Source organism: Marmota marmota, unplaced genomic scaffold (assembly GCF_001458135.2).
Source record: "Marmota marmota marmota unplaced genomic scaffold, marMar, whole genome shotgun sequence".
In the NCBI taxonomy this organism is placed as follows: domain Eukaryota; kingdom Metazoa; phylum Chordata; class Mammalia; order Rodentia; family Sciuridae; genus Marmota; species Marmota marmota.
Window position 1 is genome coordinate 32343748 of NW_026000082.1, and position 15484 is coordinate 32359231.

The 15484-nt window shown below is 49.1% G+C and overlaps 1 long non-coding RNA gene across 1 annotated transcript; it reads left to right on the plus strand.

Moving 5' to 3' along the window:
* The first annotated feature begins 2782 nt into the window (after positions 1-2782).
* LOC125620453 lies at positions 2783-14507 on the plus strand. Its single transcript, XR_007352134.1, has 3 exons — positions 2783-2795; positions 6298-6300; positions 14304-14507. It is a non-coding gene; the product is annotated as an uncharacterized LOC125620453 (long non-coding RNA).
* The last annotated feature ends 977 nt before the right edge of the window (positions 14508-15484 follow it).

The window sequence follows — 15484 nt, forward strand, 5'->3', positions numbered from 1 at the left end:
CCCATGAGGTGGACGGTGTCAGCCCCAGTCCATGTGTGAGTCAGCTGGACTCGGGGTGACCTGTGGGCTGGGCTTGCTCAGGCAGACTGTGGTCTGGAGTGGCCCCAGGTTCCCCTGGTGTTCACCTCCCACCCTGTGAGCCCAGGCTGGACCAGGGATGTGCTCCTGGGTGCTCCTTGGGTGACCTTGGGGTGGGTACACTGACCTCTCACCTCCTCAGTTTCCCACCTGGAAGGCAGAGCTGAGGAGCCCTCTGGGACTGGGCAGCTGTGAGGGTCCCAGAGGCAGGTCCAGGGAGCTCCCAGCAGCTGCTGAGTCAGTCAGAGGCTGTCACTTGTGTTGGGGGCACAGACGCGATCCCCGGTGCTGGGGTCTTGGATGCCCTGGGCCCTTGGCAGGAGGGAGGGTGGATATCGAGCTGGACCAGGGGTGGACAGGGATGTGGGCAGTGGACTTTCCTGTGCAAATAGATCAGAAGGCCGTGGGGACAGCCCCAGCCAGAGGTGACAGAAAACAGGACTCTGCATTGGAGGAACTGGGGGCAGGTGAGTGACAGCCCAGGGCTCCAGCAGCTAAACATACAGAGTGTGGGGGCCTCGCAGGCAGCCTGGGGCTGAGCTGCACAGAGCTGCCCCCCACCCCGTGGTCGGGGAAGTGGGGGTCGGTGGGGTCTGCCTCTGCCGCGGCACCACTGTGTGACCCGGGGTCTCCATGGCTGTCACTGCAGAGCGAGACACGTTACCCAGGGCATCTGGAAGCCCCTCTCAGCGCAGTCAGGCTGCGGCTCTGGCTGGTTCTGGGGTCCCCTCCCCCTCCTCCCAGCCCCCTCCCCTCAGTGTGGCTGCAGATGCCCCCTGCAGAGGAAGGCGACTCCGCCCCAGGATCCCTCCCTCCTCAGGTCACTGTGTGACCCTGGGTCTGGCAGTAACAGGGCTGCTCGGTCCATTAGAGTCTGGGGCTAATGTGCCCTCGCCCTCGGAGGTGCCATCCCAAGGTGGCTTCGGCAGCTTCCTCTGTGGGAAGGAAGACGGGGGAGGGGCAGCGGAGGTGGATCTGACCCGAACACCAGGAGGGAGGCTGAGGCAGCAGTTCTGTGCTTCTCTCAGCATGGAGACCTCGAGGCTGAACGGGGACATTTCCTGTGGCAGGAACCTCAGTGTAACCTGGCTGGAGTCCAGAAGGATTAATTGGTTCATACAACAGAAGCTCAGAGAACAAGGCAGGCTTCAGGAGCAGCTCGACCCAGGGGTTCAAAGGAGGCCAGCAGTGCCTGCTTCTTCTTTCTTCATCCTTTAGCACTTCTCTCCCATGCAAGGCCACTCTCAGGTCCCTCTTCCTAGTGGCCAGATGGTGGCCATCCAGATTGGTGCCCAGTAGAAAAGAGAGCTCTTGGATGGTCAACAGTCCCAGGCCACTAGCTCCGAGCCACACCCTGTGTCTGCACCGTGGGAATGAACAGAGGGCTGGACTGTACCAACAGGCTTAGGTCAACCAGGGTCTGTCCCTTGGGTGATGCTGGCCCTTCGCCAGCCACGTGGGCCGAGAGTTGGCCGGAGGGCGCTGCTTTATCAGTAGGAGAAAGAGAAGGAATCAGGCCACAGAAACCCAGGTGCCTCTGCTGGGTTTGGATTGGGGAGTAAGGAAAGAAACACACTACAGACGTCAAAGAGGAGGGGAAACGCAAGCATGTATAGGTCATGGCTGATGATGTCATTTCCCCAGTAACACACAGAGATAGGGCTGGTGTTCCCCCGGGTGGAGAATCCAGGTGTTTAGAATTGGAGTATCTCCAACACCATCAGTCCAACCTTGCTTCCTTATTTATTCATTTAAAGAAATAACTAAAAATGGCATCTACTTATGGTGTACCACACGTTGTTTTAAAATATGTGAATTCTGTGGAATGGCTAAACCAAGCTAATTAACAGATACATGTTTTCACCCATTTATTTGTGATGATGATACTTAAATCAACTTAACTTTCATAGGCAGCAAAACAAAGACCCAGAAAGACGAGGTGACTTTATCAAAGTCACACAGCTCAGGGGAAAGATGGCCGGGTAGGAAGCACGGAAAATCCATCTCCCCAGCTAGATAACAATTTTGCTGGCAAAATCTTTCGGTGTCACTGTTTTGGAACTCTGCAAGTCCATTCGCAGGCTTGGCGCGTCATCCCAGTGGTTTCAGCTCTTGGTGGGCAGCAGCTGCCCGTCTCCCACCCTCATCCCCGCGACAGGCAGCTGTGGAGTGCTCCTGGGCACCTTCTGTGTAGCTGGCAGGACCTGGTGAGCCGCGAGCCTCCCGTCCTCCAAATATCGGGGTTCTGTGCTCTGATTGCTGATTGCCTCTTGTGTTTGGCTTGGGAGGAGATGTCTCCCAAAACCTGCTGAGAGTGCGGCAATGTCCCAGGTGACAGGATTGCGTCCTGAGAGCCCTGGCCTCATCAGTGGATGATTCCCTTTGATGGGTTAATATAGTTTGAAAGTGGTGACTTCAGGCAGGTGGGGTGTGATTAGAGGAAGTAAGTCATTGGAATTGGGCCTTTGGGGTTGATATTCTGCCCCTGGCACCACCTTGCTAGCTCTCTCTGCTTCCTGGCTGCCTGAGTGGACAGCTGTCCTTCACCACCCTGCTCCGCCATGATGGAAGGGCCTCCCTTTAGGCCCCAAGCAGTGGAATCAGCTGACCATTGACTGAACTCTGAAACCATGGGCCAAGATAAACCTTGCCTCCTCTACCTTGTCCTTGTCAGTGACAACGGGCAGTGACAATACGCCGATTAACGCTCTTCTGATGTGGAGGAGCAGGCCTAAGGGGGCAGCCTTCCCCACCATGGGGGCAAACTCCTGCCATTCTGGCCGAATGACGGTCCGGGAACTTAAAGTGCTGTTCCATTATTTTCTCCTTTGTTCTTTCTCTCTCTCCCTTTGGCACCAGACATTCAAGGACTCGAATATTTGAAAAGTAACTGGAAGTCCGGGGAAATTAGGAAGTCCCTGCCCAGACATGATCAGAGGTGCAGGCTCAGAAAAGACCTTGGGAAACCTTCAGTTTTTGCCCCGGCTGGACCTGGTGCAAACATAACCTGCAACATTTTTTTTTTTTTTAAGAAAGCAAATTCTTGAGAAGGAGAGTATCTGATTTCCAGAGCTAAAATACTCCAAAATTCAAATGTCTGGTTTTAAACGAAACAACCCACAAGACATACAAAGAAACGAGAAACTATTGCCCATGCCAAGGAAAAATGAAACCAATGGAGACCGTCTCCGACAAAGAAAAGATGGTGAAATTATTAGATGCAATTTAATTTTAATTTCTGTTTTTATCTTTTGGTGGTACTGGGGATAGAGCCGAGGGGCACTTTACCTCTGAGTTACATCCCCAGCCCCTTTTTAGATGGGTTCACTAAGTTTCCCAGGTTGGCCTTAAACTTGCTCTTCTCCTGCTTCAACCTGCTGAATTGCTGGGATTACAGTATGTGGCACCAGGCCCAGCATTACACAGGGACTTTAAGGCAACTCATTTAAATGTGGCAAAAAGAACTTACATGGGAAAAGCAAAGAAAACAGTGTATGAAGATAAAAATGTAAAGAGAATAGAAAATATAAAAAAGGAATCTAAAAAGAGGGCCTAGAGCTGAAGTAGGGCTTCAATGAAAATTTTGTTAGAGAAATTCAAAATCAGATGCTATTGCCTGAATATTTTCCCTCTTAAATTCATACCTTGAAACCTAATTCCCAATAGGAGGGTATTTGGAGGAGGGGCTTTGGGGAGGTCACTAGCCCATGAATGGGATTAGTGCTTTTAAAAAGAGACCCCAGAGAGCTTTCCTACCACATCTACCAGGTAAGGACACAATGAGGAGAGGCCACACATGAACCATGTGGAGGACCCTCACCAGACACTAAGTCTGCTGCCTCAGTCTGGACTTCCTGTCCTCCAGAACTGTGAGAGATGCATTTCTGTTGTTCATAAACCAGATAATCTGTGGTGTTTTGTTACAGCGGCCGGAATGAACTAAGACAGAGATTTGACAAGACAGAAGAAAGAATCAACAGACTTAAATCAGGGATGATTGAAATGATCAAGTCTGAGAGGCAGAAGGACTGAAGAAAAGCGAAACCCAGGAGTGCCAACAAGCTGACCACACACATCCTGGGAGTCCCAGAAGGAGGACAGCAAGAGAAGGGAACAGAGAAATCATTTGAAGAAATAAGAATGACCAAAAAAGTTTTAAATTTGATTAAGAACACAAATAGAAACTTCTGAGAAGCTTCATAAACTCCAAGGAGGATGCACTTAGAAACCCACACCAAGGCACAAAATCAAACCATTAAAAGACAGATTTTCACAAGCAGCAAGTAAGTTGTCACAAACAAGAGGTTTTCAATAAGGTTATCAGTAGATTTTTCCTCTGAAATCTTGCAGGGCAGAAAGCAGTAGATTTACACACTCAAGTGCTGAAAGGAAAGGAACTGTAAACCAGGAATCCTGCGTCTGGCAAATCTGTTCTCCAGAAATGAGGGGAAAATTAAGACATCCTCAAGCCAAAGGTCAGGAGGGAGTGTGTTACTGCTCTGCCTGCCCTGAAAGAAATGTTCAGGGAGTTTTTCAGATTAAAGTGGAAGGAAACGAGACAGTAGTTGAAAGCTGTATGATAAATTAAAGATCTTGTTAAAGGTAAATTTATGGCAATTATAAAATCCAGCATGAATGTAACTTTGTGTTTTAACTCCACTTTTTTGTTTTTGACATGATTTAAGACATATATATATATATATATATATATATATATATATATATAATATTAGTCTGTTTTGGACACACAGTGTAAAAAGAAGTAAGTGTGTGACATCAGTAACCGGAGGGGCACAGAGAGGGAGCCCGACAGAGGCAGAGTTACTGAACTTAAGCTGATATAAATTCAAACCAAGAGTACCATAGCTTTAGATATTAAACATAATCTCTATGGACATAACAAAATTGTTATTGACTATACACAAAGGATAGGAGAATAAAATGTTTTACTACAAATATTAAGACATACATGCAAAAAAAAAAAAAAGAGCAATGCATGAAATACAGGCTAAAAGAACCATGATAAAACTAGAAAACAAGCAAACGGCAGAAGTCAAGTCCCTCTTTCTTGGTAATTACTTTAAATGAAAAAAAGATTAAATTCTGAAGCCAAAAGATAAAGATCGGCAGAATGGATTAAAAAGAACAACACAAATACGCTGCCTGCCAGAGACTGTTTAGAGGCGAAGACTGACGTAGATTGGAAGTGACAGGATGGGAAGAACATTCCAGGCACAGAGTAACCCAGAGAAAGCAGGGACGGCGCGTGAATAGAAGACAAAGTGGACGGTCCATCGAGATCCCAGAGCTGGCGAGTGGAGGACCCGGGTCTTCCTGAGAGCCCGTCCAGGGGTTCATCTGCTTAGAGCTGCTGCAGAACTACACAGAGGCACACAGTGCACCTGCCCTGGGTGAGTGGGGAAGGGTCCCTGATCACCTCCCTGAGCCCTCTGCCACCTCCCCAGCCTGGGCAGATGCTGTCTCCATTCATTCCTCTAGCTGGGCCTGGTTGGGGACCTTTCTCCGAGGATTCTGTGGCTCTTCCCACTTCTGATCACACAGCTGACCCTGATCTCTGCCACTCTACCCCTCCTCCCCGTGAGAGCAGAAAAGTTAGCTCCAAACCCTGCATTTTATGTAGGGTCACTGAGGCCCCAGGACAAGGCAGACACAGACATCGGGAAGTAAGGGCCCCGGCTGTCAATCAAACGTCCCCCCACCACATCGCTGGCCCTGCTGCCTGCATGAGCTCTGAGCTGCCTCCCCCTGACCTCTGGTGGAAACTACCCACCGTCTGTTGGAGTCTCTGTTATTACCAGGGCACCTAACTTAGTTCCTGGCACAGAAGAGACGCCCAATCAGCACGAATCCTTCCATGCTAGTGCCCTGTCTCCCTCCAACAGCGTCATCCTCTGCAGGTGGACCCACCCTCCTGTTTAAACACGGGACAGCTGTGGGTCTGAGAGCAGCTGGGGCTTGTCCAGGGTCACGCTGCTGAGCTGTCAGAGACCAGGACAAGTCCCCAGCCTCCCTGAGTTCCAGATCAGGAACTTCCAAAGAGTTTCTGTGATTTCACTCTCCTTTGATCCAGTGAGGCTGGTGTCTCCGTTGCCCTAGTTACAGACGGGCAATCGGGTGGAGAGAGCGCTAGCTCCTCGGGCTCCAACACACAGCTGGCCAGGGGCAAGGAGAGAGTGGACAGGTTTCCTGGAGTCCAAGCTGGTGTCCCGCGCCCCGCCCCTGCACTTGTCCACGGAGGGTAAGAGAAACCCATGAACAGAGGGTCAACAAATGAAGGGTTTATTTTCCTCACCTCATGTGGCTGGCAGTGGCTTCTGATGAAACCTCAGCAGCCCTAAGATGCGTCTGGGCCGCCTCCTCGTCTCCTCTTTGTGTCCTCAGCGTGAGTGGACAGCCATGAGGTCACAGCCCAGCTGCTCCGTTGCTGGGCCTTGTGTCCCATGTTAGGACACCCAGGAGCTGGTCCACCCCAGAGTCCAGTGGGCTCTGGCCCTTCTGCAGAGCTTTCCCAGGATGGCCCGAAGCAACCTCTGCTCCTGCTCCATTGGCTGGGCTCTGACCACGTCCCCCAGGGAATCTTCTTCTCCCAAACTATAGGGTTGTGTTGATAAGAAAGGAGAGGGACGTAGATGTTGGTGCCCAGCCTGTGGTCTCTGCCCAGCATTTGTGACCTCTCTGGAGCTGCTCAGTGGCATGCTTACCGTCCTAACCAGACGGGGAGGGCTGGAGCCCAGCAGCCCAGTGAGCTACCTGCCAAGCCAGGCCTGCAGCTGACACTGGCCCCTGAGCACCCAGCAGCTCCCTACTCGGGGCTCCTGCCCTCTGTCTGCCTCTCTCCCCTCTCAGTGCTGCCCGCTCAGCTCCCAGACCTGCCCAGGGGAGCACACTGCTCCCACGACAGGAAGGGCACAGTCCCTCAGTGTCGGCCCCACCTTCAAGCTGAACGCAGCTTCAACCATCTGCTTTGATCCTCCATGGCCACAGTTCCTCCCCGATGTCTCAGGAGAAGGAGCAGAACCCAGTCCCAGTCCCTAGGGGTCTTCATCTTGCGGTTGGAGGCTCAGCTGAAGGGGAGGCTGGAGCCTCCTGTCACATTCCTCTCCCATCCCATGGTCACCCCATCAGCAATTCCCCTGGATCTTTTAAAAGACATTCCAGAGCCAACCATTGCTCATCACTCTGCAGCTGCCTCCCTGGTCTCTGTCCCAGGCCCCGGCTCTCCTCTCTCTGCTTGATTCCTGCAGAAGTTTCCTACCTGCCCAACCTCCGGGCTCCCCCCCTCTCTGCCCAGGACTCTGTTTCTCCCAGAGCAGCATCAACTTCTCTGTAACGTTAATGATTAGCAGATAATTATACAGTCTGTTGGAGTCTCTGGTTACCAGAGCGCCTAACTTAGTTCCTGGCACAGAAGAGACGCCCAATGAGCATTTGCCGAACATTCAGACAGAGGAGGAGAGCTGTTTCCCCTCCCTGAGGAAGGAGGCGGACGGCATTGACTGTTCTTGTACAAAGTTGTGCAGGATCCCGAGTCTCCCACCCCCCAGAACGTGCCCCGCCTGCACTGAGGCAGGAGTGGATGGAGGCTGGTGGGTCCTTTCTAGAATCGACTTTCTCCAGAAACGTCGTCTGTTCTTTCTCAGGTTTTGTTTTAAAATGGGAAGTGTTTCATGGCGTCTTCAACAGGATAAGAGTCATGATCCAGTATCCTCCATGGCCACAGTTCCACCCCGATGTCAGGAGAAGGAGCAGAACCCAGTGTCCCCCCTAGGGGTCTTCATTTTGCCGTTGGAGGCTCAGCTGAAGGGGAGGCTGGAGCCTCCTGTCAGTTACATCTCACAAAGCTGTGAGCTGGGCCTGGACACCCAGAGCAGGTGGATGGGGCAGGGTGTCCGGGCCCCAAGCTGCCCCCGATCACCTCACCACAGGTCCCGGCCTGGCCCCCACCACCACCGGTGTCCCAATGCTGGGGGAGGGACGTGGTGCGAACCTGGGGCAGGATGGAAGTTAGATCTGAAGTCTCCTTTTCCTTCCCACCCGAAACGAGTTTCTCTATTGATCAAACCATCTAAAGGGAGGACATATTTCCTATGAAACGAGGAAACCAGGCTTAATGAAAAAACCATTAAAGTCAATTGAAAATACAGGACCGGCCCCTGGACCTGGGGTGAAGAGGACCCGCGGCTGTGAGGGACGGCCAGGCTGTGGCGCCTGTGTGTCCCGTGGCCACCGTGGCCCTGTGGTTGTCGCTCTTGGACTTCAAGGGCCTCTTTGCCGTGTGACCTGGACAGGCGGCTTAGCCCGGCCCAACCTTGGCTGACGCATCCACAGAATCGGAACGTGATCCTCCCTGGCCAAAAGCCGGATGATGGACAGGAGGTCTGGTAAACCACTGCCAGGGTCTTCGGTCTGGTTTGGTGTCTGTGCTGGCTGTGGACACTGCAGGGCGGAAGGGTGACAAGGGGTGTCCATCTCTCACTCATCACCCGCCCTCACTCCTGCATTCAGGGAGCTCGCGGTTCTGATGCACGCAGCCTCAGCAGCCCGGGGCTCTCGGCTCCCCTCGCCTGGGGCAATGTAACGGGAGCACAAAGCCACGCGGAGGAACTCAGGATGTGGGCAGTTGGAAGCCATTGGCTCCCTTGAGAGGGTCATTTTTTCCCTGGATCTTTGCAAGCAGATCCGCCTTTGATTGTGCCACCCAGGGAGAAGCTCACTCCTCTGCTCTAGAGGAGGCCAGGACGATCGATAACCTTGACAAAATCTAAATAAAAGTGTCTCAAGTAAACCAGAGGGGAGGAAATGTGCAGGCAGCTCAGGGAGTCCATAACTCTGGGGCTGATGGATCACCTGGGCAGGTGCCTCTGCCACCGGCATCCTGGCTCAGGACAGGCATAATCACTGCTCTGGTGGGGGTTACCTGGCGCGAGCTCGGCCATTTTTCTTTTTTATTGCCGTTGCATTTCAGGAAAGTGTCCTCTGCAGACCCCTCTTATCTAAATGCTGGATTTATTTGATGGCTCCGCGAGGCCGGGTGGAGCCCAGAGAGTGCCCTGCAGTAAAGGGCACTTGATAGCTGAACTCTCCTCTCTGGGGCTCCCTCAGTGGTGTGATGGGTAGTGACTTGGCAGCCAGCCGTTCATAACCACCGTCCCCATTAGTAACACTGAATTTTCCTCCTTCTCTGGTTTCCTGCTGTGTGGACTGGCTAGGTCCACATAGGAGCCAGAAAGAGGCCAAAGCTCAGCAAGATTCAGGATTTGGGGAAGGTCCTCCTGCCTAGAAGGGGGGGGGAAAGGGGCAGCGTCAACCGGGGGCCACCTCCCTCCGTCCAGCTTTAACGTCTTCCCCGCCGCGTGTTCTGTTGCAGCTGAGCCCAGCAGAAGCAGGCTCCAATCAGCACAGCCACAGATCCCGGAGGCCCTTTCTAAGCAGATTTCTCCAGATGCCCTGATGTGCTGGGCCCAAGGTGCAGATTAAAATCAGAGAGTTTCTCTTCCGGGCCCTTTGTCTAGGTTTTTCTGAGGATTGTCAACTCCCTGCCAAACGGCCAGGTGCTTGGACCTGGGTGCGACTGAGAATCACACAGTAAGGCTCAACATGATTGTGACTTTTGTAAGACAAGATGACATCCCATGACAGTTCTAGCACCGCCCTCAAGTCCTCCTTGAGGTGACCCATGGTGTTGGAGACATGATGCTTCCTTTTATTTGCTTCTTGGTCCTAATTCATAGACCCCGTTAATTTTCTGAAGCACAGCTCAATGTCATGTCCATATTCTATCCAGTGGGAAAGAAGAACAAGAGGACGTGGACAGTTTGGCCCTGTCCCTTCAGGATACATCCTGGAAATCTCACATACAATTACTCACTGTTATTGGGAGAAATTAGTCATGTGATTACACCTTGCTGCAGGGGAAGCTGGGAAATGTAGTTTTTATTTGATGCAGCTTCACTTTGACATTCTATAACTAAAGGAAGAAGAGGAAAGTGGCTGGGTTTGGGGTGAGCGGGGAGTGGCAGGTTGGCCACAGTCAGGAGTATGTATGAGAAAGTGCCTTTGGGGGATTGGGGTGAGGTTGACAGTGGGTTGGGAAAAGAGATGGTCCATCCTGTCTTTCCCAGCCTTCCCCACTTCCTGGTACATACCTTATTGGTCCTTTTCTTATCTCTTTATGTATCTTCCAAAGCACTTTCTGGATCTTCCAGTAGCTCTGGGAGTCACTATGCTAAGACCATATGAAAGCTTAGATAATTTAGCTGTCAACCCGCCTGTGCCTGATGCTTTGCTGGGTACTGGGGATGCAGTAGAAACACAAGAGATTCCTTCTCTCCTGGACTGGAGCCTGCAGCTTGAGAAAATCACACGAGTATACCTGTATACCTGCAGTGATTTGTAGCTGGGACTCTACTTCTGGCCAAACAGAAAAAAAAGGGAAAATCGAATGTATAGCCATTAAACAAACATCAGGCAGACACAAGCCAATGACCATCTCAGGTTTGTGCTCCTAAAAAGTCTTTGCTTCTCTCTCTCTCTCTCTTTTTTGAGTAAGTCTCAGTTTATTTATTTATTTATTTTGTTTACCTTTTACTTTTATTTACACATGTCAGCAGAATAAACATACATAAGTATGACTTGTTCTATTAGGTTCCCTTGTGGTCATACATGGTGTGGAGGTCCCAGGTCGTGAATACGAAGACAAGGCTAGGAAAGTTGTGACCACTTAATTCTACGGTCGTTCCTATTCCCCTCCCCTTCATTACCCTTTGTCTGGTCCAATCTATTTCTATTATTCCCTTCCCCAACCTCCCTTGTTTTGAGTTAGCATCCACAAATCAGAAGGAACATTCTGCCTTGGCTTTTTGGGATTGGCTTATTTCACTTAGCATGATAGTCTCCAGTTCCATCCATTTAGGGGCAAATGCCATAATTTAATTCTTCTTTATGGCTGAGTAATATTCCATTGTGTATATATACCATATTTTCTTCATCCATTAATCCACTGAAGGACACCTAGATTATTTCCATAGCTTGGCCATAGAGTTTAGAATTTTAAGCTCAGTGGGGTTATTTATCTTTTCCCCCACATTTTCTCTCTTTCTATATTCCCATCTGAATTGTTCCTGAGGAGAAATCTGCTGTTTTCCTAATTTCTGTTCCTGTGGACATGACGTCACATGTCCCCCCAACTCCCAGCATGGCCCTCTGTCTCTTTCTAAGATATTTTTTTGAATTCTGGCTTTGAGTTCTTTGATTATGATGTGGGTTAGTACAGTTTTGTTTTCATGTCTTTTCATGTTGGGGATCTATGGAACTTCTTGGATCTGTGCATTCATGTTTTTATTAAATTGGCAAGTTTTGGGCCATCGTCTTTTTGAATAGATTTTCCTCTCCTGAAATAATTATCAGCAGATCTATAAGAAATGTTGAAGTCCTTCAGGCAGAAGAAAAGTGAAAGATGAATCTCACCAATGTCACAAAAAGCCCTGGAAACAGGTATTACACAGGCTGAGACAAGATATGTTCTTCTATTATTTGAATCTCTTTAAAAGGTCACTGAGCGCGTGAAGGCTAATCACAACAACACAGTGTTGAGTTTACAACATACATAGAAGTAAAATGAATGACGGCAACAACAAGAGCCTGGAGAGAAGGCACAGGATACTATTACAGAGTTCTGAGATTATACTCCAAGAGGTATGATATCTCCTGAAGTCTCACGGTGATAAATTAAACATATACAATACAACCTCTAATTGTTATGGTTGAGATATGAGGTGTCCCCAAAAATCTGTCCCCCAAAATGTGAACCTATGCAGAAAAATCTAGAGGTGATATGGTTGGGCTCTGAGAGCCTTAACCAATCAGTGAATTAATCCTTGTCATCCTGGAATCAGGGAGACCGAGCCTAACCTACTGACACACTGAACTTTGCAACCTTCATGACTGTTTGTTCTTTATGACTTACCAAGTCTCGGGTATTTTGTTATAGCAATACAAAACAGACCAAGACACCCTGACGTTAAAACTGTGCAAAGACATTAAGTCATTAGGATTATACAATAGTGTAATCCTAGTGACTTAATCCTAGTCTGAGGCAGGAGGATTACAAGTTCAGCATCAGTAACTTAATGAGACCCTAAGTAACTTAGATCCTGTCTAAAAATTTTAAAAATGAAATGGGTTGGGGATGTAACTCATTCAGTGGTTAAGTACATCTGGGTTCAATCCCTGTAACCAACAAAACAAGAAAACTATAGAACAATATTCTTCAAAATGCAGATGTAGAATTTTAAACAAAATTTCAGCAAAACAAATCAAACAATATATAAGATGGAAACATATCCCAGCCAAGTCAAGTTTTTCTTAGACTACAAGGGTGGTTTAATATTTAAAAAGCAGTCATTGGAAGTCATGATATTGAAGACCTACATGATGACCAATGCAATAGATGTAGTACAACCATTTCACAAACCCCAATATCCATATCTGATAAAATTTCCAGCAAACATTTATATTAAATGAGTTAATATAAATGAACTCTCTCATCTTCATAAAGGACATGTATGAAATGTGTACCATTCAAATTATCCTTAGTAACATAAGACTAAAGGCTTTTCCTTGGAAGAACAAGGTAAAGACCCATTTTCACCACACCTATGAAAAAAATGTAGTGGAGATTCCAGCCTATGCAACTAAGCAAGAAAAAGAAATTAAAGGTATCCACATTGGAAAGGAAAAAATAAATCTGTCATTATTCACAGATGTCACTATCTTCTACATAGAAAATTGTGTAGAATCTTAAAACGAAAACAAAAAAACTTTAACTTTAGAGTGAGTCGGCAAGGTTTCTGGGTATAAGGTCAATATACACATTTCAAATACACTTCTACATGCTGGCAATGAACAATCAGAAACTGAAATTTTAAAAAACCAGTATCATTTACAATAGCATAAGAAATATAAATATATAAATATAAGAAATATAAAATTATCAGTAGTAAATTTAACAAAAAGTAAGTAAACCTATACACTGAAAACTATAAAACATTTCTGAGAGAAATTTCAAATGACCTTAGTAGAATAGATCTACTGCGATCTTGGGTTAGAAGTCTCCTTATTATTAAGATGTGAATTCTTTTTAACTTGACCTAGAGATTTTCAACAGAATTATGATCTAGCTCCAGAAGGGTTTTGAAGAAATGACAAATTGATTCTAAAATTCACATCCAAATTCAAAGGATAAACTTTGAATCAAAGATGGAGTACTAACGGTACCTGATGTCAAGACGCAGAATAAATCTGGGATAATTGAGAAAGGAATTGGCATCCAGATAGAAAAATAGGTCAATGAAACACAAGAATGGAGAAGTAGATCCACATATTAAGGACAACATATTTTTGGCAAAAATGCAAAGGCCATTGGGCAGAGAAAGAGCAGCCTCAACAGATGGTGCTGGAACAACTGGCCATCCGTATTTTTCGAAATGAACTTCTATCCTTACTTATCTTGTACCATATGCAAAACTGAGCAGCCTCCCCGTGGGCCCTTGACAAACATCAGCTCTTACCGGTGCTGTGCTGTTCTGTGAGGGTGTGGTCTGAAGCTGGAGGTGGGTGACTTCCAGTGATCTGAGAGGGCTCCAGATGCAGAGCTGGGGTCTTCAGGAGGAAACCCACAGGGGACAGACCCTAACTCCTGAGGGAGGGATCCAAAGCCAGGCAAGGTCAGGGTGGAGACTTCATGGCAGGACCTACACGGGGACTGCTGGGCCGAGCCTAAGGCCATTTGCCACGCGTATGGCCCTCACCAACCTGAAATTTTCAGTGTCCTCATCTGCAGAACAAGGACACGGAATCCTGTGAGTGTCTGCTGACAGACAAACGCCCCACTTACTTGCCAGGCGGAGAGCCCCGGACAGGGACAAGTCTCCTGCTCCCTCCGCAGCCCAAATTCACCAGGAAACGGCCTCCACAGGTTCGCCCAGTTTGTCCCATATGTGGATAGGTCCTCGGCTCCTGAGAGGCAGGAGGAGAAGGGGCCACCCTTGTCCGCGGGCCTGAGTGACTCCTGGGAGAAGGCTACCTGTGTAACTATGGCCTGGGGAAGGAGACCACCGGCCATCTCCCAGGTCCTCATAACTGTTAGGGTTGGGCAAACGTCGGAGGAAAGGACCACCAAGAGACTGTCTCATGCAAAAGCAAAGGGGTTTATTGGGCCAGCATGCTGGGGCTCAGAGCTCTCCTGAGAGAAGCTGGAGCCCTGAGCACAGCTTAAGCAGAGTTTTTATGCAGTGTTTAAACAGGGAAGTTCATATGGCAGTTAGGGTGCGAGGGTGGGATTGTTACAAAATAACCATTACAGAATAATCATGCGTTTTGTCAGGGGGTGTTGGGTCAGGGTACATTTTGACATAAGTGACTGTTTTTAACACAAGTTTTGGGTTCCAGGAAAACAGAACTTAAACTTACAGAAAAGCAAAACTTAAACTTAACAGGAGAGCAAAACTTAAATTTAACCTTGACAATAACGTTGATGAGTCCCCAAGTGGCCCGAAGTGGCCAGCCAGAGTCCTCTGGATTTCTGTGTGAAATAGGCCAATTTGCAGGCATCAGAGGTCCATTCAATTTCCAAAACTACTTCATGCAGGAAAAACACAGCGCATCTGCAGGCAGATGGACCTTGCGCCTGAGCCGGGAGGCCACTCCCTGCAGAGGGGCCCTGAGCCAGAGGAAAGGCCCCGCCCTCCTGCACCTCCCCACCCCCTTGGCACCCTCTGCCCTCACTCCTGCCCTCCGCCGCCACCCTCCCCTCTCTCTCTCCCTCCTCCATTCCATTCAGTGCTGGTGTTTATTTTCAAAACCTCAGCGTCCTTCCCAAGCCCCTGACATTTACTCTTTGGAATTAGAACATTTTCCATTTCTCTTTCCCAGAGTGAGGCTGCTGGGTAAATTTCCCAGGGGGAGCCTGCCCCGCTGGAGGTGAGTGCTGGGCACAGAGCTGCTTATGTTAGTCCAGGGTCCATGGGGTCGACCAGCAATTATTAAGCACCTCTTGTGCTCCAGGCCTCTTCTCGTGAATTAGGAGTTCACAGGGCGGGCATCACCTTCCACGGGTACCAGGAGGAGGGACTCAGGATGGAGGTAGGAAGGAGCCCGTGGTCACCCGCAAGGGAGGGGCAGAGCAGGGCAAAGCTTCCCCTCTCTTGACTCAAAGTTCTTTCTGCTGTGCTGCCTTCAAGGTCCGGGGCGCTGTGCATTGACGGATGTACAGAATTTGGACAGACCAAGGGTTTAGGGGTCAGGGCATCCAGGCTGAGGGCCAGCAAGGGGGCAGGGACAGAACATGCTGGGCATCTTGAGGGGCCAGGTGGCAGGCTGTGCAGAG